Below are 27,686 nucleotides of genomic sequence, written 5' to 3' on the forward strand. Positions count from 1 at the left end.
GTTACCTAGCAACACAAACAGTTATGCTGTAAACAGAAGTCGGTCATTAAACATTGGCTCTTTGCTCATGCGCATTTCATTTTAGTTGATAACAGAGTATGATGTAAGACAAAATAATTAGAGATGATCATACTATGGTGTTAAGCCTGTGAGATTAACGCCTTGAGATCTTTTGCATGTAAATGATAATAAAATTTCACTCTGTGAAACTTGGGCCATATTACAGAAGCTTCCAATCTTAAGACTTAAAGGAATAGTTTACCCAGAAATGAAAACTCTGTCATTGTTTACTCAACCTAATTTTTCCAAACCTGTATGACTTTATTTCTTCCATGGAACATATAAGGAGATGTTAGGCATAATGTTAGCCTCAGTCACAATTCACTTTTATCGTATGGAAAAAACAAAAGATCCGTAATCTCTTGTGTTCAGTGGAACACATAAATACGTCCTGTATTTTTCAAATCAATCAAAGACAAACCATAATTATTAAGTAAAATAAGTAAACAGCAAATTAAGACCCCCACTGTATCTAGAGGCCCCAGTACAGCTTCATTTAAGGGTTTTCTTCTCATTAAAATAAACTTCCTGCATGACCTCAGAAATCACTAGCTTTCTGTTTCCTTTTTATTTTCCAAATACAGCCTCCTGCCTTATCCTTTGAGGCTTGTTTTGGGGCTGAAATCATAAGTTTTCTCCCCTCTCTGGTGTTATTTAAGGAAAAGGCAGCCTCTCCCCTCCTCTCTTTGCTATGGGATGGGTGTGGTTTTCAAAGACAAACTTCTGAATGATGTGTACGCCTCCGTTTCAGTTCCTGAGTCTGACTAGAGGAGGAGCGCATAGCAGAGCTCTGCTCAGGACTCAGTCTGGGCTTACACTGGAGATCAGTCTCCGCATGTTTGGACACTCTGCACGGCCCTGGTGCCATGCTAGCCTGGCTGTGAGGAACATCATGTCACAGTCTTGGTTTATTTCAGCTCTGAGAGTCACCCAGACTTAATTGTGAGTAAAATATTTTTTGGGTTTTTATTTTAATTTTGGGACACAGCTTGATAACGTCAAAACTGTTGTATGAGATATCAGTATTTTATTTTATTAATTTATTGAAATGCCTCTGATGCTAGGTGTGTTTCACTTGAACTTTTGTTATATATATTTTATAGGCTTGAACCTGGAGGCAGGTTCCCTTGTAGTACTGTGGATTGTAGCATTGTAATATTGTGTCTGCGACTTTTCACCTGTTAGAGCGTGCATGAACATTTGGGATGCATAAAAATAAATAAATAATTTAAAATTAGAATATAATTTACAGTCTAACCTACCAGCTCACCAGTTTTATAACAGTAGGCCGATATTGCTGAAAATCATAAACAAGGGATTTAATTGTCCGATTTTATGGAGCTGAAAATTGTTGAATGAAATGTGTTCTATAGACATGAGAACAGCAATCCAAAAATTAAGGGGAAAAAATAAACATTTTTAAAGTAAAATAAATAAATAAATAAATACATACATACATACATAAACAATTTTGTTTTATTATTATTCATGGAAAATTGTGTTACATTTTTATTTTTGCTTTTACATGCTTGTAAATTGAACAGTTGGAAAGTGTGAACTTGGCATTTTTTCTGTAGAAGTCAAATTGCTGCTTAAATATCAGAAAATCTCGCTCATTACAATGTGGCAGGAGACATTTATAGGCCCTGTGTTTATCGATGCTTGGAATGAGATTTTAAAGCTGCAACCAGCATTTAACCCCACATACTGCTAAAAAACCCAGTTCTGACATAAAGTTTCATTGTAAACAGACATCAAACAAGCTTTAAAGAGAAAATACAAACTGAATTTAATATGCAGTAAAACACTTCATAGTTTAGACATGCTTCCTTTTAGACTCCCCACACTGGGAAACACAGTAGAGGCACAATTTAATCTGGCATTAATTGGAGCCAGATTCTGTTGATATTGTGTTAAACAATTTGACCGGGCCTCAGTTTTATACAACATAACAAAGAAGCTATAAATGAATATATTTTTTATGGTTTATTTTTATTTATTTTTTGTTTTTTTACAAAAGACATAGCCAAAAAAGTGTAACTGGATCAGAGCACAGTGTTTCCAAGTAAACACAAAAAATAAACACTGCATATATAAAAAGAGAATAACTGTGCTTATAGTAATACAATAATTTTTCAAGGAGAATTTCTTTCACTCTCTTTACAGAAAAATAAAAAGAGCAAAAGTAATGAACGTTTCATTTCATTCCGGGGCCCTTAAAAGTCATGACCCTGAGCATGTGCTTTGTCCTCCTGCTCTTGCGTCTCAATTGCGTCCTGGCGGAGAGAGAGGAAGTAAGCCATCTTTTCCACCTGACGTCACTGACATGATTAAAACAGAGGTTCTGTGTGCTAGGCCTATATAGCTGCACTCTGCACTACTGACCTACGTCAATGTGCCATAATGTACAACCAGTACTAGAGTGTCAAATCTAAAAAGAAAATTTGTTTGAAAAACAAAATCATAGTATTTCTGTGTGTCCACTGTTTGAGATTTTAAAAGTTCACTGAAAAAAATGTTAGCCTATGTGCTTCATCTAAATTAACTGGTTTAATTCAAGACAAAAATGTAATTTAACATCGTCAAATCAACCTGAATGTAATAAGTTACAACAACAAAACACATTTTAAGGGTTAGATGAGGTAGTAAAAGCTCCTTTAAGTAACAATTCCAGGTTACTGCATTTTAGTGTTGTTTTGACATCAGCCTGTAGTCAAAGTAGAAAATCAGCAAGTATATTGCACAAAACTTTGAACATACATTTATTGGTGTAGGATATTATAGGACAAATAGATACGAGTTTTGTTTCTTTTATATATATATATATATATATATATATATATATATATATATATATATATATATATATTTTTTTTTTTTTTTTTCAACAAATTGGTGATTTAAACGAAGTGTTTATTAAAAAGTTAGTTAGATTTCTTTCAATTAGAAAGTGTGTTCACAGTATAATATTGTTTTTAAATAACTATTTTCCTATTTATACTGTTTTAATGTTTGCTCTTTTTTAATGATATACTGTTAACCTAAATGATATAATGCAAAAAAAAAAAAAAAAAAAAAACGATTTAATAATGTGTGAATGCCATATAAAAAAAATAAAATAAAAAAAAAAAACACTCCGGTATACAGAATCCTGTAAATACAGTTAAAATCTTTGTAAGCGTTTACTGCCATTTTGCGTTCTGGCCGTGTGACCTTAGTTTCATTTTAATACTGCATCGACTTTAAGAGAGCCACTTTCATGTATACTGTTCTGTTCAATGAGGTTTTCCTTATTTCAGAGTAATGGCCTGAAGGACTGTAATTCTATTTCAGACAGACCAGTGCGTGCCCAGCAAAACAGCCTTAGTCATGCTCATGATGTCTGTGTCTGAATTTTCACAATAATTTTACCTAACAGAAAGTCATATATAATTGTGACTTAAGCCCTAATGATTTTCAGCTACATTTCATTGTGGTAAATTACAAGCAGCAACGGTAATATGGTAAAATTCAAGTTATACAAAACCGCCTGTGTTTTGTCTTTACCAGTAAATAGGCATCTGTAAGAAAATGCCCTTCCTGGCAGCTGAACGGCTACTAGAGTAGATCAGAGGAAAGGAAATGGCTGCATGATGCACTCAAACAAATTATGAGGAGGGGGAAGGGATATGACATCACAACGGCCAATATCTGAATAAATCAGGTTAAGATTCATTACTAATTTCCTCAACAATGCCGGCCAAAGGAAATAAAAATGTAAGAAACAAAACATAAGCTATGAAAGATGTATTCACATTGCTGAGACGTATAATTTTGCTATTACAATAGTTTAGTTGTTCTAGCAGCACAACAGACCATTTGTTTAAAAAAAGAGCAATATGGAAATTCTTAAAGGGATAGTTGACCCAAAAATGAAAATTTCGTCATAATTTACACACCCTTGTGTTGATCCAAACAAGTATGACTTAATATCTTCCATGGTACTCAAAAGGAGATGTAAAGTAAAGGACTCACAACCTCAGTCATCATTTACTGTCATTGTAGGGGAAAAAATGCCATGAAAGTAAATGATGACTGAGGTTTTCAGTCCTTAACAATCTGTCTAACATTTCATTGGGTGTTCCATTGAAAAAAGAAAGTCATATGGGTCTGAAAATACATGAGGGGTAGTAAATGATGAAACAATTTGTTTTATCCCTTTAAGCAACAATGTCTCAAGCTCCAACTTTTGAAACGCTTTCCACATATCATGGGGCTAATCTCTTATATTTTTAGATTTGAAAAGTAAAAGAGCAGTGTTCAAGATAAATTCATGGAATTAAACATCATCGTAATAACTTAAAGGTGTCAAGGACCCTTCTGAGTGTCACAGTGCTAATGTGAATAAGAGCAGAAGACAGCAGGCAGACAGCAGAGTTAAAAAAAAAGAGGAAAGTAAAGATGAAAGGGCAATTATGGGCAAAGACCTGGTGTGAGAAGTTTTGTACTCTACGACTTGTTTACAGGAAGTGTTCTAAGGTCCAACAGATGGGTGCATTCAGAGGGAGAAATTTTATTGCATTTTTCCAAGTCCAATAAAGTCCCCAAATCTTCCCTACCTTCATTTACGTGTGGGAAAATAAAGCAGAAGCTACTTGTCTCAGCGTTGCTAGTCAGCAAGCAGTCGGCAACAGTACGCCAGCCAGGTCAATAAGCCGAAATTGCTATCATTTTAATAATTGGTCCTTCTTAAGACTTCTGTTGCTGGGTCACATCATTGAATACATTAGAGGGAAAGCCAAATCTTAATATCTTATATTATTTATGTCTCATGTTGTGTACATTTGGTCTGAGTCTGATTATACTCTTGTGTTCTCAGAGAACATTTTTTGAAGTTATGCAGCATTCTGCATTTTGTTGTGCAGTAAATAACTGTAAAAGTTATTATACCTCAACACAGTTCTTAAGCTAAAGGCCTGTTAGATGTTTAGTTAATTAAGAGTGTCTTTGGAAGTACTTCTCGGAGGCTGGATGCTCAAGGTGGTTTTTTTTTTTTTTTTTTTGGTTTTTTTATGTGGTTCCTCTGGAGGAAAATGTAACCTATCCGTGAGAGACTGTGATAAATTCTTCTGAGCATGTTTTTACATGTTTCAAACATTACCTTTCAATTCACTTTGAATAAATAGGGAATAACTTGGATAAATATTTGTGATTTACAATTGCAATAAAAATTGACTGAGTAATATTGTGTATTAAATTATGTGTAATAATATATTATTACACAAACATTCGATTTCCCAAAAATCCTGGAAGGGAGGTGACCCTCTAGAAACCAGCAAATCTCATTTTTGATGCACAATTACTGATATCCCTGATTATTTCCAGAATATGTTCATCACAATTGAACCCAGAGTCCCATGTACCAGAAAAAAAGAATTAAATAACAGATTTGATGTCCAAAGATTTAGGGGAGCATTTAGTCTCTATAACTTAAAGCTTTTTCCCATTGTTTATCCATGCATGTTTCTGTGTGTGCTATATGTTATGGGACTGCTACTGTATGATTGCCATGAGGTAGGTTGTTGTCATCAGTCTGCAGGCAACTCTAGGTCCTTTAGTCCTGCAGTAAATTTTCACCTTTGCCATCAGTTTCTCAAACCAACATAGCTGGCTCTGTCTGCATCATGGTTCCCCTGTCTAAACCCCAGCCCCCTGCCAAAGGGCCTTTTCCATACACGCCGGGCACAAAGTCAACTTTATCTGCAGCATCGGCCTGGGAAGCCTGCCCATCCACTTCCCAGCATGCAATGGCTCCCTTTGTCCACATAAGTGTTTCCTCCCCACCAGGACAGGGCAATGGCGTCAGAGCAGCCAGACCAATCATGTGTGTCCTGGGCTGCCCCTGCGGCCGTCTAGCCATAACAGCTGAGACTGTGAAAATCATGTGTAATCATGAGGAGAGGGGGGCTGGCAATTTTTCAGAGTTGCAGCACAAGTCCTGTGATTGTCTGCCAGGGGTATGACAGAGTGTCAAATACTAGATGCAAGCAGAAAATACAAGGTGCCAAAGCTGGTCTCAATTGCCGTAATTTTCGAGGCATGCAGCAGTAGCTCAAGGCAAGTAAGATGATAGACATTTGAGAGAGACAAAACCTATCACTAAAACCCCAAACCATGTTTTTTCAAAAACATTTCTTGAAATTGATATTTTAATTTACACTCTTGGGGGTAATGGGAAAACTGCTAAACAAAGCCTGGCTGATTCATGGAGACTAATGGAACTTTTTAGCCCACTACTTTTCTTAAGAAACTATACATACACATAAATGAGTTGCAATAAGTTAATGAAACATGGCAACAGCTTAATGATTTTTCCAAAGTCTCTGCAATGTGAATTAGGTTTACATGGCCATTGATGAAACCACATTGGGAAACCCAACCACGAAAATTAGATGAGAGTTATGAAAAAATCTGCACTTCAAGTGCCTGTGTTTCAATAGTTTTAAAGTTGAACTCCTTTACAGCTTTAATTATACATTTATATTAATGAAACTTTTACTTTTTGTTCCTTTCCAGAGATTCAGCTTTAATTCACCTTCTTTCATCTAATAGTAGCCTACTTATTGTTTTTTAGATTAGGTCATACTGTATAATTTCACTTGTCTTTAATTGACTGGATCCGGTGAGATTCTTGAAAGATGCTTTAGCCTTATCAAAAGTGATGTCACAATGGTTTTATTGAGCTTTCTTTCTGGATTTGAACTAAGTAACACGTATTAATCTGTCAAAAAAAAAATAGAAAACAGTTTCCCGCTTGCAACCATTGAGCTTTCTGAATGAGTGCACAGTCACAGGGACCACTAACTAAACTTTGCCTGGCTAATAGCTCAGGCTTAATTGACAAATGAGACAATTAGAACATCTGCAATTGTCATCTAATGAGTCCAGGTGTTTCAGGACTGAATAGATCACTTAATTCGGAACTGAATAGATCACTCGATACGGATGTCTCTAAATCACATGTAACACATATTTACATTCTAGAAAGTTAAGGAAAGGATAGAAAGTTAATCTGTGAATTAAATACCACCAAAGGGCAAAAAGTGATTATTGTTTATTTTTTAAATCTGCCTCCAAATTTACAGCATTGAGATATATATTTTAAGAGGCCATGTTTGCTGCTCCATTGGCCAGGGATAACAGGATTTTCTTTGGCCATAAGATAGTTTGAGAACTAGGATAATCATTTCCATCTGCTCCATTAGGAATAACATGCTTATGTATGAATGGTCTGTCCAAGTTTGGAGTAAACTTTATATTTGAAGCCATCTGTAAAGCCTTCAGAGCTTTTACATTAAGGTTTTTTTCTTCTGTTGGCAGTTTTTATTATTGGAATTTTTGCCATTGTTATTTATATGGAAAGTAGCTTGACAGATCAAATAGACTACTTCATAACACCTACTGTACTACACTGTAAAAATAGTTCTGTTAGATAAATTAAATTGTGCTTCATGTGGTCACATCTGACCTAACTGATTTCACTCAAGTGAATATAACTGGATAAACTTGACCACATTATTCCAGCAAATGTTATTTTCCTTAAGCTGCACATTATCACTTTTATAGTGTATGTATCATTCAGAGATAATAAAGGATATTTTCAACAGCTTTCAAAATTAATAAAAGTCCCCCTCCTTTTTTTCCAGATCTTTTTCATGACGTCTGTTTGGAGACAATCTAAAAAATGCAGCCTTGGGTGAGTTTTTACTGTCATAAGAAAACACAATATTTTTACTCGGAGCATTACAGCCATGTTGGTTCAAAGAGATTGAAAGCCAATTGACTAAAGACATAGCAACCTGCCATCCTACGTTTTAGGTCATGCAGTGTATTTCACATGCAGTTGCCAATATGACATAAACCCTTGCAATAAACACCCATCATACAATAATAAACATTTAAAAGAGCAAACACAGCTCTTTCTGAAAACATCTATTTGCATTTAGTTCAGACAAAATGCCCTCCTGGCTTTTATTGTGGCCTCTAACGCAATTAGTTTCTGCCTACATTTAAATGGCTACATCTAAACATCTCCACAGACACTAGAAGAGGAGCAGAGCCAGATCACATTCACGGCCCTGACCGATGTCGTGAGCCACCACATGAAACAACAGCCCAGATGATTCATGCGGAAAATGAACTCTATTATCTAGCCGTTGTAGTGACCCTGACAATTTTCTGTGTGTTTTTCATTATGTCAGTCACTTCATATGTTACACTTATTTCACATAATGAGCAGCACCATTTAAATGTGTGAACTCTTTGATGTGGGGATCATACTCGTCTAAAGTTGGTAACAATTTGCTGGCAAGAGGACAAATCCCGTCAACACCCATTATGCCATCTAATGGCAATGTGAACACACACACACACACAAACACACACATAGAACCTTTTCTGCCACAGGGTCATGTAAACAAAGGACACTATGTATCCACTGAAAGTCTGTTTTCTCAAGTGTATGAGTGAGCTTGGCAAATTATCCCTGTTAGCAGAGTGTGAAACAGGAGATGTGTGTTTCCAAAGCAGCATGGAACGAAGTATGTCAGTTTGCTGACTGGCTAGGTCTTAGCTGCTGTTTTAACATTTCATTTATGCATTGGCCAACACTTTTATCCAAAGCATTCAAGGTGTACATTTTTCCCCCTGGGAATCGAACCCATGACCTTGGCATTGTTAGCGCCATGCTCTACCAGATGAGCTACAGAAATACAAAATGTTGCTTCCTCACTTTCTCTTGGTCATCTCATCAATGGGCCAGCTGGAGGGATTCCTGGCAGAGTGATTTGGGATTATGACATAAAATCACATTGCCAGGGATTTCCAACCGGCTGTGAACTGTTTACTTCAAGAAAGTCTCCTTCAGTTGACCCTTCTTACACCCTGATGGATGAAGCCATCAAACCTGCCTCTTTTTCAAATCTAACAGAATGCATCAAAATCTTTCCCGCCATTCCCCGAGGACCATTAACCTACCCTCAGAATGAACCATGACTAAAGGATAAATAAGTATTTACTGTTATATATTGAAATAGAAATCTCATAGGTACCATATATGTTTTGTTTAGCCTCATTTGTTTAGCCTGCATAAACACTGGCTCTCAGTCTTATGACTGAGATTTTGGGAAACTAGACACATGATAGTTTATCATTCCATATGGACATATGTGGCCCAACGCATATAAAAAGCTGTGGCTTCGGCAGCTAACGCAGTCTTTGAAATGGGTGGCGCATGTGGTAGGTTCTGGAAATAGCGCCACACCACTTTGTTAAATAACTAGACACGTGAGGAAGAATGTGATAATGGATTCATTAAACAGGGCATGTAGTATAGTCTTTTATCTGAAAATGTTTTTGAAATGGAAGAAACAGGGTTGAGACAACAATGAGAATTCGAAATTTGTAGTGCTGAACAATTTTCTTTGTTCAAAATATTTATATTACAGATATATATATATATATATATATATATATATATATATATATATATATATATGTATAGATAGATAGATATGCAGTATATATAGGTTTTATCAGTATTATTCAAATTTAAATTTCGATAGACAGTGTGAATAAATAATATAAAATGAATGAATTCACCTCTTTAATGTATTTTATGTCCTAGGTTGGGTTGTAAACTAATAAGGATTTATCCCCAGCAACGAGTGAGTGACAAACAATTTTATTTACGGTGTACTGTATATAGACAATAATGAATTCTAGTGTCCAATGATAGCTTGGTCAATGCCTAGGGAACATCTGGATTTTGTATTTAGTTGCAAATATATGCTGATGTTTGATGAAGTTTCGTGAGGTGCAGGACTTAGCTCACTCTGTGAACAGATCTCGGAAATCCTATGTTCACAGTGGCTAAGTTCCGCTCCTCTGAGGCCTACACTCAAAATCATCCAAGAGGTGAGAACACAAACATGACGGCTGGCCGTGCTATGGCAAACCGGAAGAGGGACACGAACCTGATCCAAAGGAACTACAGGATCCTCAGACTCACCCGTCCTCTCAGATAGGGTGGTCTGGTCAAGTTGGCACTGAGCCAGAGAGCTATTCAACCTAACTGAATGGAGAAGAGGCAGTACTGAGCTTCAAATCCACTTAAGTCAAAAAAAAGAAAAAAAAAAAGAAAAAAGAAAAACACACACATTTAAAGTCTGTGCAATGGTTTTTCTGTACCTACTGGGCTGTAAATTAGGGACGGATTTGACCCAAGAAGTTAGCTAAATGTGACAACACCTCGCTATGGGGACATTTGGGAATGTCCTCATTTGGAAAAATGACTCATACTGTAAATAAATTAAATAATGTAAATATAAATAAATGTATTCTTTTAGGGGTAGGGTTTGGGTTAGTCTATAGGATGTATAATTAGCTGTATACACTCACTGAATACTTTATTAGGAATACCTGTACACCTACTTATTCATGCAATTATCTAATCAGCCAATTGTGTGGCAGCAGTGCAATGCATAAAATCCAATACGGGTCACGAGCTTCAGTTAATGTTCACATCAACCATCAGAATGAAGGCAAAATGTGATATCAGTGATTTCAACTGTGGCATGATTGTTTGTGCCAGACGAGCTGATAGAGTATTTCTGTAACTGCTGATTTCCTGGTATTTTCACGCACAACAGTCTCTAGAGTTTACTCAGAATAGTGCCAAAAACAAAAAAACATCCAGTGAATGGCAGTTTTGTGGATGGAAACACATTATTGATGAGAGAGGTCAACGGAGAATGGCTTGACTGGTTCGAGCTGACAGAAAGGCTACGGTAACTTAGATAACCTCTCTGTACAATTGTAGTGAGCAGAATAGCATCTCAGAATGCACAACACATTGTACCTTGAGGCAGATGAGCTATAACAGCAGAAGACCATGTCTGGCACTTTATTAGGACCAATTAATTGCACAGTGAGTGTTTGTAAAAAAAAAAAAAAATATATATATATATATATATATATATATATATATATATATATATATATATATATATATATATATATACATTACCGTTCAAAAGTTTAGGGCAGGGGTCGGCAACCTATGGCACGCGTTCCAGCATTGACACACGGAGGGGTAATCACTGTCAGCACAGCCACTGACCAGGAAAATAAGGTCACTTACTCATTCTTTCTTTCTTTCTTTCTTTCTTCACATTTTAGAATAATAGTAAAGTCATCACAACCATGGAATAATAGAAATGTAAATATGGGAATTATGTTGTGACTAAAAAAATCCAAAATAAATTAAAACTGTGTTATATTTTAGCATCTTCAAAGTGGCCACCCTTTGTCTAGATTTTGCAGAAATGTACTCTTGGCATTTTCTCAACCAACTTCTTGAGGTATCACCCTTGGATGCTTTTTAAACAGTATTGAAGGAGTTCCCATCTATATGCTGGGCACTTAGTAGCTGCTTTTCTTAATTATTTGGTCCAAGTCATCCATTTCAAAAACATATTTTTTTTTAAATAACATTTTTTTTTGTAATGAAATAAATTAATATGTTGGCACAATTATATTTTTGTCCACAAAACTAATTTCAAACTTTTAAGCATACGCCTTCAGATCAAAATGTTTTTAAGATCATGAGAAACATTTCAGGCAAGTGACCCCAAACTTTTGAATGATAGTGTATATATATATATATATATATATATATATATATATATATATATATATATATATATATATATATAAAAACATACACTGGAAGCCAAAAGTTTGGAATAATGTACAGATTGTGCTGTTTAGTTTTTGATTTTTGATCTGTCTTTTTTTTTTATTTTATTTTATTTTTTTATTTTTTTTATGTAAGACTTTGCAGATCTGATACAATATTTTTTCTGGTTTATATTTTTAAGAAATCTAGCTGGAAAGGCTCTGATATTGATCCTTTAATCAGAGGTGGGTAGAGCAGCCAAAAACTGTACTCAAGTAAAAGTACAATTACTTTTATTTATTATTCAAGTAGATTTGAATAATTAGATAATTACTCAAGTAGAAGTAAAAGTGCTAACATAATTACCTGAGTAAGAGTAAGACAGTATCCAATTAAAATATATATATTATACACATATATATATATATATATATATATATATATATATATATATATTGAAAGTGAATGGTGACTGAGGCTGTCAGTCCCTAACATTCTGTTTAACAACTTTTGGGTTCCACAGAATATAGAAGGTTTGGAACAACATGAGGGTAGGGAAATGATGATGGAATATTAAATTATGGCTGAGCTATCACATTATAGAGATAGTTTGGCACCCATTCACTTGTATTGTATGGCCCAAAAGAGCTGAGAAATTCTTCTAAAAATCTTCATTTGTGTTCTGCAGAAGAATGGAAGTCATTCACATCTGGGATGGCATAAGGGTGAGTAAATGATAAGAGAATTTTCATTTTTGGTTGAACTATCCCTTTAAGGACTCTTGTCAGATCTGGATGAATTTGTCAATAAGAAGAGAGGTTTGGAAAACTATTACAGTGAAAATGTGAACAATGTCCCACAGGGAAATATAAACCAAAACAAGATCATGATTTACTAATGCCTATTTTCACTATTTCATAGCTTTTAGTTGTTAGTTCAGTGTAGTTACAATTTTCTGTGTTGAAAGAATTGAGATCATTAGTTCTGTACAGCAGTACCGCCACTCCCTAAACGCAGAGTACGCAGCCTGCGTAGGGCACCACACGAAGAAATGCTGTCTGTTCGTGCTCCTGTTGTCAATAACACGATCAGCGGAGCAAAAGGCTTTTACACTGAACGTGGATGTTTACATGGATTTATACAGTTAATCCACCCAAATTAGCTGCGATAGTTTCCAGTACACCTGTGAGGGCGTGGGTTAAATGCGTAAATACTGCTTATGACATGCGGATGCGGGACATAGCGCACTGATATATTGCTGCAGATTTAAAAATGTGCACTTAAAAACTGATGTCACAAGAGCCCATATTTACAGAATCACCCTGAAAATGACCATCACCATGTCACAGAAAAGCCTGCGTTATCATTAGAGCCAAAATTTACCACAGCGTGCTGCCTTAAATTAGAGCTGCAATTTTAATCTTGAAATATCCGCTTGTCTTGGTGTTAAATGAAGGCATTGCATGACAAAACTATTTTTTTTTTCACTGTGTGGAGCGAAGAAAGTGTTTCAATTTGAAGAGCTTGATGCTGCAGCAGAGATGGACTGTGACAGTCTAAGTCAGCGCGTGTAGCTGTGTGAATTTCTGCTGTCGTAAAAGTCCCATTCAATAATCTCTCAATAAAATACACATTAATTAAAATTAAACCCAGTAAAGTAATGACAGGAATGCCGCCCATTGTAATGAAGTAAAAGTACAGAATTTCATTCGAAATTTACTTGAGTGAGAGTGAAAAGTATCCACTTTTAAACCTTCTCTAAAAGTATTTTTTTTTTCCAAAAAGTTACTCAAGTAAATATAATAGAGTAAATGTAGTGTGTTACTACCCACCTCTGCCTCTAATGGATATAAGATTAATCAGAAGGAAAACATGGATGTTCCAATTCTTCATAAGAGCTTTGTAACAGGGAGAGGCCAGTGTGGGGTACAACCCTGGGTTCAACCTCCTGTGCCTACTGAGCTGATAACAGTTGATGTATTTAACACTGGCTCAGTTCAGCAGGAACCGGAGTTAAGCCCCTTAAAGACCAAGGAAGCTTTCGAAGACTCTGTGGTTTACTGAAAGTGCTGTCATCTCTGTGGATCTTACTCCAAAGAGTCAATTTGATGTTATCTGGCAAGATCTAAAGACCATGGAGGAAGGCTGCTCCTGTAATTTGAGTCTTAAACAAATAATAGGAGCAGAGTTTTTCCAGATACATTTCCAACTGGATCACTTGCACCAGGCTATGTAATAATTCATCTAATTAGCTGTTAATATGTCAATCTTACGTAAAGAACTCTATCATGTTTCATCTTAACAAGGGAATTATAGAGTATTATGAACTGCAAGACTACAAAAAGAAAAGATATAAAGAACACAATAAATTTAAAAAAAAAAACATTTCAAACTGGCATTAAGTTCTATTTTTTGTCTGAATTCATACACTGTAAAAAAACTGGTTTTACAAGATTTAACAGTAATTTGTTACAATAAAATACTGTATTCAGGATTTTACTGTCAAAACATTATAGGCTATGTCATTTTCTGTCATAACACAACAAATTACTGGTAAAATTTGCAATATTGTAATTTTTAGTACAGTAATATAATGGGTTGTAATGCTATCGTGGTGAGCTGATGGTTGATATCTCTAGTGAACTATTTATTATGACTTGATGACTTGTCAACCAGAGATATCAACACTCAGCATACAAACAGAACAATGGTGACAATCAACGATTACAATTTTTAATAAAACAAGTAAATACTGAAATTGATAAGTACTAGCAAAGTACTGTACAAGAGACTACTGTAATGAAGACAGCTAATTAATGTGATTCTTCAGCAGTTGCCATTTACTTGTAATAAAATGTTGTACTACTACTGTGAAAATTACTGTGAAAATACTGCAACTATTAGCTTGGTTATACTGTAAATTCACCCAAAAAAAAAAACAAACAAAAATTCCAGTGTGCCAAAGGAGCACAATAACAAAAACATCACATGCCATCCATACACCGTCTTCTTAATCAGCCTTGCTGTTGAGGAAAGTATCAAATGATGAGACAAGAAGAGGGACATTTAGGTTTACAAAGCACACAGATTTATTGCAGCTGTGGACCCTCCACAGTTATATAATAAGCGTTTAGGCAGCTTGCGTGTGACTAGATCATCTTCTCTTCATCCTCTCACGCTCAAAGAGAGCAGGGACAGATGGCTTTTTGTTAGAGATATATGGTTTGTGAGTTTAAGCCAAACTTTCTGTCATGAAGAAGTAAAAGACTGTCACAACTATCCGTAACTGAACCCTCAAATTTTAAATTTATTTGTTGCTTTTTCCCTGCTCTATGCGTCTCACCAGCCTGATGTCAATTAACCGGCTGTCAAGGCGAGTGGGTTGCGGTAGACTGTGTGTGTTGTTTAGCTTGATAAAAGTGGATTCAGATACACAGCACCAGCCCAGGACTAAGAGTCAGCCTTTCTCAGGGAAGGCAGGGTGCATGAATTCACAAAGTGAAGGAATTGTGAAGAATGAGGAATTACCTCTCTACTTATTAAGCTATCTGGACTAAACCAACATGATACTCTCCTTTGTAACAAAAGCCTCAAGAAGAGTGAATTTCAAACCAGTGTTTAGCTCTTTTAATCAAAACACGGATGGAACACAGACTGCAAAGATCAGAGAATTTTCAATACAAAAATCATACACCAAGTTACACTGGAATACAACATTCAAGATTAGATCAAAACTAGGCAACACAGCAGGGGTATAGCAACATATTTGGACACTTTGGGCCACTTCATTGACACTTCAAAATGTATTCATTTCATTGCATTAGGATACTAATTTTTTTGTTAAAAAATAACAAAATGTTATTAATGAGAGAGTGCAACAAAAATCCATCTTCCAAACCATGTCTTTACCCAGATACACTTTGATAAATCTATAATAATGATTTATATTTTAGAGCTGTCGGGATGGATTTCACGGGAAATTACATACATACTTCATTCGCCAGTGTGTGTTGACATCATATCCGTACACAGAGAAAATAAGCTCCGGCTACTGTAGCGCGTGTATGGTGTGGGAGTAGCTGAAAGTTTGTCACAACGAACGAGAAAAATTTGCCATGGTTCATCCAAAATGGCAAACCCAGAGGAATCACCAGTTGTAAAAACAAAGAAACCCCAAACAGAGCAGAGTCTACAAGCAAAAAGAGAAAGTGAGAGAGTCCGTAATAAAACCTGAATCAACATCGGCTTGGCTTTTCAGAGATGGCGACAACTCCGAGATCTGAAAGGATTTAAAAGCAACCCAGAAATGGCTTTTTTCTTACTCAACAGGTAAGATATTTTATTGATATGGTTTATGTACAATTGTGTAAGTAGTAAAATACAATAATTATACTGTAATCGGTGAAGAACTTTTCACTTGCTAGCACATGTGTATTTGTCTTTATAATGGCAATAATTTATATAAATAAATCCTTTAGTCCTAGGCTAGCCAAGGACATGTGAGCACTGAAATGATGTTGACCACTGGTTGGTAACAATGACAATCTATAAATTAGTTACAACCATGGTCTATTTGGCCAGAATATCCTGCAGTTATAAAAACTTTACAACGTTTGAACTTATCAGACTAGCAATCATTGTGTCTAATGTTAACAAACTTTGCCTAACTTTTGTAACATCATTTATTTCAAAACATCAATAATTTCCAATAAGTTAAAACAACAGCATCAAATATGACACTTACAGTATCTGCTCAGAAGACATGTTTTCGGATATCCATCTTTTCCTTTCTTTCATTATTTATTTGTCCATTTGCTCTGATAAGATGTCCTGTATCCAGTGTACACCATTGCCTCGAACCACATTCATCCACGGAGAGGAGCAGAGCTGAAGCACAACTTGCGTCATTACCAAAACAATGGTCTTCCGCAAGACACGTGCAGTTTTATTTTTTAACCACTAGAGGGCCAAAAGTTACATAGTGTAGCTATGTTATCTACTGAATCCTATCTGGCTAAGCGGGAATGTGATCGTGGTCAAGTGAAAACTAGAGTGAACATTGGCAGGGTATTTGATTCCTGGAGGGACCCAAAACCGACTCTGAATTGGCGTTCTTCTTATTGGACAGGTAAGCTTACATGACCACAAAGCATGTGAAATATAGTGCCATAAGGATCATTTTAGATAACTTGATCTTGCCTGCTAACACTGATGAATTGCAAGCTACCTTGCTTCGTAACTTTCAAATAATTTCAATGATCTTCTCTTTATACTAAAAGTCAGGTTAATGTCAATGTTAATCTGTAATTATTCAGCAAGGTAAACTACAATAATACATTAAATGAATGCTAGACAATGTTCAAGATCATGCAAAAAAGCTCCATTCATTAGTGTAATATAACTTGGTTATACAGAAAATATATACACTATATTATTATAAAACAATAGCGCATCGATATATCAAGATGACAGTTGTGATGGAATCACTTCAATACTGAATTGTGTCAACATATTTATAATGTACAGTCTATTTTATAAACAGCTACTGTCATCATCCACCAAATTTAGCTAATAGCTATTGATAAAGCTGGCTAGCTAGCTAACGACGACATAGGCTATCATATAAATGCAGTCAATGTATCATGCTAAGAAAAGTGATTACTTCAAACTACAGTCTCGCATAGCCAGACCTATATCCACACTTTGTTTTAGCCCTGTTCCAGCACTGGAGGGTCAAATATAATATACAGTCTCAAAGTTTGTATCATAACTGTGTCATTTTAATTATGCTACTTCATCTGTCAGCATGATGCCGCTGAATCACGTTCAGCCTCTTTGTACGTTACGTCACTGTTTTGGTCGATGCTCGCTCGCATCCCTATGGAGTGTGTGCGCGAGCACGAGCAACAGGTAGCTGGCTACAGTTCACTTAATGGCCACAGGTGTCATTAATAACAAGGGTTTCTGAATCTTACATACTGCACCTTTAATATAAATAAATACACAAAGGAAACAGGACAGAGCATAATAATCAATCTTAGCGACTCCCAGTGGTTGCTGTTGAAAATCCGTCATAATACGTGACATCCTTAATGAAAATGAAAGCTTTTATTTTATTACCAGAACATTCTAGACAAGTTAACACTGTTGTAAAAATTAAATAAAGCATTACTTCCCACAATCATGTTGATGGTAAGATTCGAGATAATGTGTTTCACTGATTAGACTAAGTCATGAATTGTAAGCACTTAGAATTTACAGATATCACCAAGAAATGAAATGCAAATGGAAACATTTGGGCTGTGTCCGAAAATTGAGAAATGCTGCCTGCGTAGCCTTCACTGCCTTAGATATCTCAAAATCCTGAGCATGCAATTCAGTGGTGGGTGGAAAGAATAAAATGGCAAAGGGTTCACATGATCACAAGGCAAATTGACATGTTGCTTTCAAATTCATGTTCCCTGAAATCAACCCCATTTAGGTGAATTACTGACAATCAGCATCCACCATCAGGCATTTTTGCATTAATTCAAGCATGAACACTCACAAAGATAGTTTCAAGATTCACGCATTTAAATTTCATAACAAATTTCCATCAAATTGAATTGTTATCTTTCACAAAATTCAATAAAAAACTAATGATTTTTAGTTTTATTAATTAAATTTTGTTAAAGGTTACATAAAATTTGATGGAAATGTATTATGAAATTGAAATGCGTAAATCTTAAAAATAGCAAGTCTTAAATATTTTTAGAGTGAATAAATTCCGTCTAGTGAAACTGAGACTTGAGATCTGGTCCCATGTGATCCAGAAGTAATCACATTCGCATAAATAATTGTGAGTGTGATTCGAAGGTTGCATTTTTGCTCTAAAATATAGTTTTTATTCCACTGATGGTTAGGTTTAGGGTTGGGATTTGGGTTAGGGGGTAGAGTTAAAAAAAAAAAAAAAATGAATTCCTGTTTACTTTATTAGATCATTTACAACTAAAATGTGCCACTTTATAGAAATTTTTCCGCAATGGAAGAAAGGTGCCTCTGATTGTTCCTTGCAGGGTACTTAGCTTTACAGGCTCCATATGGTTAGGATGAGGATGGCGGCAGGATTCGGGCATCTGCTACCTCCCAGGTACAAACTGAGACCCCTTTGTACAATGGGTACATTTTACCTGGAAACTGGAGCTCACAAGTGCCCATACGTTCAACAACACTTCCAGAGTCGGCCTGTCTGTGAAGTCATTAGCCCCTTTCACACATGCAACCAGGTAAATTACAGGAAAATCGTTGGGTTGCCTTTACTGGTAAATGTACCACATGTGCTGTTCACACATAGGTACTTCTGATAGAACATCTCATTAAGGGAAATTACTAGAGCAAAATTTAACAGTGTTTTAAAAATATTGTGTTCACACCTGACCTCAAACATGAAATTTGCAGTAATTTTGTCCATTCACATTGTCAGCGACTTTGTTTGCTAGATGTCGCTAATCTCTGTACTCTATGTCACTAGTGGGCATTCCTACTGCTGTTCTCTAATGTTATTGGTAGGCTACACAACTGGCCATAGCTTAAAATCTGATCACAGATGAGATATATTGCAGGTAAGACTAAATGTTTTTATATAACCTGCAGCAGTGCTCAATGCATCATTTCATTAAAAAGACAATCGATCGATGAATTTATTAATCAAATTTACTCAGAATGCCGACAATTATTTTTTTATTATATACATGTATTTGGTTAATGTATAGAACAGTGAAATCGATGACAACATTAACTTCTCCATCTTTCCTGCACATGACTTAGTTTCTCACAGGGGATGGACTGTGTGAGCTTCACCATCTTCACTCCTATTGGTACGATATTGCTCTGCATTTCCATAAAGTTAAACTTTTCTCAACTTTTTCGCATCTCTTGACACGCCTACATCCTGTTGTGAATGTTCGCTGTTGCTCGTGTCACCGGAAGTTGCCAGCTTTCATTGAAACTGAATAGTTTCCTGTCGCTTTGTGGCAGCGAGTCGCTGACAATGTGAACAGGGCATTAGCTAAATGGTCAAGATGAGGATAGTATGATTGCATAACCTAGGAAACATTATTTTGTTACCAAACTTGTTTTGTCGCAAACAAAATGAAAAACAAAATCTTCAACTAGTTTAATAAAAAAATGTTTAAAGGTGCTGTATGTAATATTGACAACAAGCGCTTGAAATGGGCACTGCAGTCCAAATTCGAAATATTGGAGAGTTGTCTGCCCCGCCCCAGACTCCAAGCTTATGCGGGTTGCCAGAATGAGGACCCTCGTAGCTAAAAAGAATATGCCATAATCAATCTATGTACACAGAAAATTGTACACCGTTGAACTAAAATATCTACCTAGCAAACTAACGCTAGCAACATTTCACCACATTTATGGATTCAGTCACAAAATACAATAAACTCTTCTAAAACAGATGTAAGGTTTACATTAGATTAGATAGATAAAAACTGTAGCAAGTTGCTAGGGAGGGGCATGAGTAATGTTACTCGATTTGGACATCAGTATTCATTAAACGTATAGGGTAATCTCATTCAAAAATTGAGTCAATTTTGAGTCAAGCTTGTGGTTTCTGTCGTATTTTTCTGTCACACTGGTTGTTGCCGAGGTAGTAAACAGCCGTGGGCCGTCCGCTCCGCCACATTAGTCGGGATCACTTCACCGGCTGTGTCTCGCTGCCTTGAAACCAGGCTACACATGAAACACTGAGTATGAATGCAAGTACTCAAATGTTGAATTTACTCAAAATGTGCATCCCTACTAGTAGCCGAGATAAATTAGATAGCTAATTTTAGGTGACGCTCAATGCTTACCTGTTAAGGAGAAAATTAGCCAACTCAGCATCAGTTTTAAGTTTTAAAGGATTTCTGGGCTTTAAGCTGTCTCCATCTTCCAAAGACATCTCCAATATTTATCCTTGTTTTACTACGCCTCTGGTCATAGTGGTTTTTAGATGGATGGCGTGGCTTTTTAGGTCGAGGGGAATCTATTATGATCCATGACTTGTTCAAATCTGGCAACCCGGTGGTGTCGAAATATTGTTGGTGAGTGGGTGGGTTCACACAGGCCAAAACATAAACAGAAATTACCCAGAATGGAAACTTCAAAGTAGAATATACTAGCATTGTTATCAGAGAAGCCAGTATTTCAACTTAGCATGTTTCCTAATTCTCTAATGACATATTATGGTCATTTTATGATTTATTACAGTAAAAATATTACATATAGCACCTTTAAAAACATGAATGTAATTCAGTGCAATATAATGCAGTTTATGACAAATGAAACAGCACTAAATAGAACAGCATAGCAAAAAACACTTTGTTGTTGTTGTTTTTTCTCAGAATTTCTCACATCAGATTAATTTCTTTGCTCATTGTGGAAAATTTTACATTTCCATGTCAACTGAACGGTAGGTTACTCATACAGTATATTAGATACTTAAAAAATACAGTATAGAAAAAGGATAGTATTGTGTTAAATATTGTAACATTCTGCTGCAGCAGACTTTTTCTGCCACACATATTCAAGGTACGTATGAGAGTCTAGGATTTTGTGATTTTTTTGTAAGTAATTATGAACAATCCATTAAACTGTGTTTTCATTCTGGGTTTCCTTCAGGTGGTTTTGGTGGTGGGTGGCATATGTAATTTAGTTGGATAAGGCAGCCTACTCTGTCATGGCCAAATCCAGTCATCTAACTATTCCACTGCCCAATGGCAATTAAAGTAGGAGGAGAGAAATTAAGGAGAAATGGTTCTATTTGTCAGACAGAACTTTGTCTGGAGCTTAACTAACTGAACTATGAATGATTTTAAATTAACTTTTGGAATAATGCAAAATGATGAGATCTAGTATGTATGTATTTTCAGTTCAATAACGAATGCTCTGTTTGCGGTTGCAGTGCCTATAAAAAGTATTCATTACTGAGATGGGAAAGACTGTGCATACAACTGTTGCCCAGGTTCTTCATCAGTCACAGCTTTTTGGGAGTATGAAATCTCGGCTAGAGTTTGCCAGAAGGCATGTGGGAGACTCTAAAGTCAGCTGGAAGAAGATTCTATGGTCTGATAAGACCAAAATTGAGCTTTTTGGCCATCAAACCAGACGCTATGTTTGGCACGAACCGAAAACAGCACATAATCAAAAATACACCATCCCCACCATGAAGCACGGTGGTGGTAGCATCATGCTGTGGGGATGCTTCTCTGCATCAAGCCCTGGAAGGACTGTAAAGGTAGAGGGTAGAATTAATGCTGCAAAATACAGGGAAATCCTGGAGGAAAACCTGAAGCAGTCTGCAAGAGAACTGAGACTTGGGAGAAGATTTGTTTTCCAGCAAGACAACAATCCCAATCATACAGACAAAGCTACACAAGAATGGTTTCAAAACAACGCTGTAAATGTCCTGGAGTGGCCAAGTCAGAGTCCAGACCTTAACCCAAATAAAAATCTGTGGATGGACTTGAAAAAGGCTGTGCACTCACGATACCCACAAAACCGGACAGAGCTTGAGCAGTTTTGCAAAGAAGAATGGGGAAAAATTGAAGTGTCCAGATGTGCCATGTTGATAGAAACCCATCCACATTGGCTCAAGGCTGTAATTGCTGCCAAAGGTGCATCTACATACTTACTTGAAGGGGGTGAATACTTATACAACCAAGTATTTTGTGTTTAATTTTTTAATTTTATTTTAATTTTATTTATTTTTTATAAATTTAGACTAATTGGTAGAAATGTGTTTTGACTTAGGTATGAAAGTCTTTTTTCTGTTGATCAGTGTAAAAAAAAATCATAATTTCACTTTGATTCAATATTAAAAACAATAAAATATATAAACATCCATATTTTTATAGGCACTGTAAGTAAGGAGGCTAAAACAAGCTCTAAATCTCAGTTACTAGAATGGAGAAACAATTCCAAAGCTTCATTGAGCATAAAGACTATGCAAGCGATGTTATATTTTAGTGTTAACTTTTCAGTTTTTACTCTCACACAAATGCAATGACATTTGGACTGGTTAGATTTTGTTAAGGAAAACCATAACATCTACCGATGCAGAAAATTAAACATTATATTAAGGATAAGTACTAAAACTTGTCAATAACACCCAAACACACAATGATATGGTGACCATATGGTACATGTATGCATCCATGCCTCATTGAGTCCACTAAATCCACAGGAATGAAAACAATTTATCTAGCATCTAAATCTGAATGCTTGGCATGATGTGTTTGGCACTACAAGGTGAGACAGAGTTTAGCTATTATGCCACCCGCAGCTGGAACCAGCTTCCATAAGGGGTCAGGTGTGCTCCAACAGTAGCCACATTCAAGTCCAGTCTAAAAAACACATATTTTTATCTGTGCATTTATTCACTGAGCACTGTGCTGCACTTACTGATTATACAGCATCATTTTATTTCTTCATTCTTTTTCTTTTCTTTTTTATTCATTTTAATAATTTTTACTTTTTTAAATTTATTTTATAACTTTGTATTCCTATTTCTTGTTCTTAATTGGTTTTAAAATTTATTTTATCTTGTATTTCACTCTGAATTGCCATTGTGAAATGTGCTACATAAACTTGCCTTGCCTTGCCTTACTACAATTATGAATGCAAAAATTTGCATGGCTATCTACTGCCCATTTATGTGAAGAAACTACAAAGTCAGCAGTAAAACTAAATCAGTTGTGTTACTTGTGTATGAAAGGATCGGCTTGAACAGACAGGCAGCTTTACTTTTTGCCAACTTTCCTCTTCTCTGCCACCCACCAGTCTTCTCCACGTAGTGTTTCTTTTGGATATTCCAGAGAACTGCAGTCAAAAAAAAAACAAAAAAAAAAACTGCTTTTAATCAGCACAGTGTGGTTCTTGAGTTTAGACCCCTATCACCAGGGGTCCACCACTTTGAAAGTCACCCTCTGTTGCTCTGTTTTTTTCCCTCCTGGAAGTTGTGTGGGCTACATGCCCCCTTAAAGCACATGGAACCTCTGTTTCATCTGCCAGCGTGGTTCCCATTTTTTCAATAAAATGGAAGAACAAATGTGGCTTTTCAATATAACAGAAAGGGACTAAGAGATTAAGATGCATTACATCACTCGATTCAACCCAGCAGTTAAGTAGAGTTCTTCTCTGTGTACGTCTGTGTTCCTGAGCAGTGCCAGCTCAAGCCCCAGTGATTTTCACTGAACTCAGACTGATGAATGGGTGGAGGAGATGGCAGTGTCATCTCATGAAAAGTTTTTGATTTGACAAAGATCAGATTGGATAACAATCATACACATTAAAGAGCCTAGGCCTCCAGCAAAGCTTACAGCAATGTTCCAATGTGTGAAACATTAATCAATTTATATGTACAAAGTAAACACATACATACACACAGACACACACATACAGTATATACAGTATATATACACTCACTAAGCACTTTATTAGAAACACCTTTGCACCTACTTATGCATGTGATTATCTAATCAGCCAATAGTGTGGCAGCAGTGCAATGCATAAAATCATGCAGATACAGGTCAGGAGCTTCAGTTAATGTTCACATCAACCATCAGAATGGGGAATGTTATTGATGTAATTGATATTAATATTTCAACCATGGCATGATTGTTGGTGCCAGACAGGCTGGTTTGAATATTTCTGTAACTGCTGATCTCCTGGGATTTTCATGGACAACAGTCTCTAGAGTTTACTCAGAATGTTGCCAAAAACAAAAAACATCCAGTGAGCGGCAGTTCTGCAGAAGGATGAGAGAGGTCAACGGAGAATGGTCAGACTGGTTCGAGCTGACAGAAAGGCTACGGTCACTCAGAAAACCACTCTGTACAGTTGTACTGAGCAGACTAGCATCTTAGAATGCACAAGACATCGAACCTTGAGGCGGATGGGCTACAACAACAGAAGATCACACTGGCAATTTATTAGGACCATAGTGTTCCTAATAAAGTAATACATGAGTGTATCTTATATATATATATATATATATATAGTTGTGCTCAAATGTTTGCATACCCTTTTTAAAGAAAACATGAGTGAGCAGGCAAAACACATTTCTTTTATTTCTTTTGGGATTCATATTCAACTGTAGGTTATAACAGAATGGCACAATGATAAAACAAAACATGGCAACAAAGAAAAAAATGAAATGACCCCTGTTCAAAAGTCGGCATACCCTTAGTTCTTAATAATGTGTATTGCCCCCTTTTAGCATCAATGACAGCGAGCAGTCTTTTGTAATAGCTGTCTATGAGGCCCCAAATTCTTGCAGGTGGTATAGCTGCCCATTCGTCTTGGCAAAATGCCTCTAGGTCATGCAAAGTCTTTGGTCGTCTTGCAAGAACCGCACGTTTGAGATCTCCCCAGAGTGGCTCGATGATATTAAGGTCAGGAGACTGTGATGGCCACTCCAGAACCTTCACCTTTTTCTGCTGTAACCAGTGGAGGGTCAACTTGGCCTTGTGCTTAGGGTCATTGTCGTGCTGGAATGTCCAAGAGCGTCCCATGCACAGCTTTCGTGCAGAAGAATGTAAATTGTCTGCCAGTATTTTCTGATAACATGCTGCATTCATTTTGCCATCAATTTTCACAAGATTCCCTGTGCCTTTAGAGCTCACACACCCCCAAAACATCAGTGAGCCTCCACCATGCTTCACAGTGGAGATGGTATTCTTTTCACTATAGGCCTTGTTGACCCCTCTCCAAACATAGCGCTTATGGTTGTGACCATAAAGCTCTATTTTGGTCTCGTCACTCCAAATTACAATGTGCCAGAAGCTGTGAGGCGTGTCAAGGTGTTGTCGGGTATATTGTAACCGGGCTTTTTTGTGGCATTGGCGCAGTAAAGGCTTCTTTCTGGCAACTCGACCATGCAGCTAATTTTTGTTCAAGTATCGTAGTATTGTGCTCCTTGAAACAACCACACCGTCTTTTTCCGCAGCCTATATTTATCCTGAGGTTACCTGTGGGTTTTTCTTTGTATCCCGAACAATTAATCTGGCAGTTGTGGCTGAAATCTTTCTTGGTCTACCTGACCTTGGCTTGGTATCAAGAGATCCCTGAATTTTCCACTTCTTAATAAGTGATTGAACAGTATTGACTGGCATTTTCAAGGCTTTGGATATCTTTTTATATCCTTTTCCATCTTTATAAAGTTCCATTACCTTGTTACACAGGTCTTTTGACAGTTCTTTTCTGCTCCCCATGGCTCAGTATCAAGCCTGCTCAGTGCATCCATGTGAGAGCTAACAAACTCATTGACTATTTATACACAGACACTAATTACAATTTAAAAAGCCACAGGTGTGGGAAATTAACCTTTAATTGCCATTTAAACCTGTGTGTGTGACCTTGTGTGTCTGTAACAAGGCCAAACATTCAAGGGTATGTAAACTTTTGATCAGGACCATTTGGGTGATTTCTGTTATCATTATGATTTAAAAAGGAGCAAAACAACTATGTGATAATAAATGGCTTCATGTGATCACTATCCTTAAATAAAAGACAGTCTTTTTGCATGATCAGTCATATTTTCAAAATCAATGCCAAAATTTCACAATTTCTGCCAGGGTATGCAAACTTTTGAGCACAAATGTGTGTGTGTATATATATATATATATATATATATATATATATATATATATATATATATATATATATATATTATGCCTGCACGAATCATGTAGCGATTAATTTTATCATTGCAATTACGATTAAAATGTATTTCAAAATAGGTATATACTGTGTATACTGTATAAGGTATTTATAAGGTTTTAAATGAGCATTCCAGCTAATACAGGATGACTATTTGTTATATGTTATTTCCGTCGCATAACGTCTTTTGGGTATATGCAAATGGAGAATTGTCATATCTATTTTTATTTTTTTATGAACAGCAAGATTTTAGGTTAGAATTTATAAGAATGTATAAGGGAAAGTGAATACTTTAGGTGCCCTGAATGGTCACTATTTCTCCTCAAGTTTTTCATAATTTTAATCACCTTTTTGAATTCACTTATGCATTTTAAATCATCCTGCTCATCCATCAAGTTCCATTATCAACCTCTTACAACATGCTAGACATTTACATTATATTTAAATGCATTCATTTGGCAGGCGCTTATATGCAAAGTGACTTATAATGCATTGAAGGTATACATTTTATCAGTTTGTGTGTTCCCTAGGAAAAAAAGGTAATGCTGCAAAATTATGTTATGAGTTATTTATATTATGAGCAAATTAAAGTGTTCTTTGACCTTGGATGCATGTAAATCTATTGTATGAGACCATTAAAACAAAATTAGGCACGTTTAAAAACCATAATAGGTGCTCTTTAAATTATGACCTTGATGTTGCAAACACCACTCTTTACCAGCTGAGCTACAGAAACAGCTTACAAATTAAAAAAAGAAAACATACTGTTGACCTTAACAGTTTCCATGACAACAACAAAATGTTCCTACTGAATTAGACTTCTGAATAAGCAACAGAAAACATAGCTACTATAATGAAAACCAGCACATCCCAAGCTGTGTGCATTTCTATCAGAAGACAGCATGAACGTGTATGTGATGTGATTGTGTGTGAGAGGAGAGGGTAATTATCCTGAATGCATGCATACTGTGGCAAAAGAGGGTGGGACAGCTTGGATGTTGCCTTGTAATTAGACAGTACTTCTATGTTTTTTTAAGTTACCTCAATGTCATCTCAATATAGGCAAGCACAGCAGATGGGCAATCGAAGAGAGGGGACCTCAAATAACGATGATGTTTCTTTCAAGCCTGATGACAAACTTTCTCATTAGACGGCTGTTACTTTCCTCTGATAAATATACATTATGGGGAATTATGAATTATGACAATATATA

General features: G+C 36.1%; 1 long non-coding RNA gene across 1 annotated transcript; it reads left to right on the forward strand.

Moving 5' to 3' along the window:
* Positions 1-840: 840 nt before the first annotated feature.
* LOC127442156 (uncharacterized) lies at positions 841-23,923 on the forward strand. Its single transcript, XR_007897447.1, has 7 exons — positions 841-1,002; positions 7,746-7,795; positions 12,465-12,501; positions 15,730-16,105; positions 16,602-16,904; positions 18,832-19,041; positions 21,717-23,923. It is a non-coding gene; the product is annotated as an uncharacterized LOC127442156 (long non-coding RNA).
* Positions 23,924-27,686: the final 3,763 nt, after the last annotated feature.

This window comes from Myxocyprinus asiaticus, chromosome 6 (genome assembly GCF_019703515.2).
Source record: "Myxocyprinus asiaticus isolate MX2 ecotype Aquarium Trade chromosome 6, UBuf_Myxa_2, whole genome shotgun sequence".
NCBI classification, from domain to species: Eukaryota; Metazoa; Chordata; class Actinopteri; order Cypriniformes; family Catostomidae; genus Myxocyprinus; species Myxocyprinus asiaticus.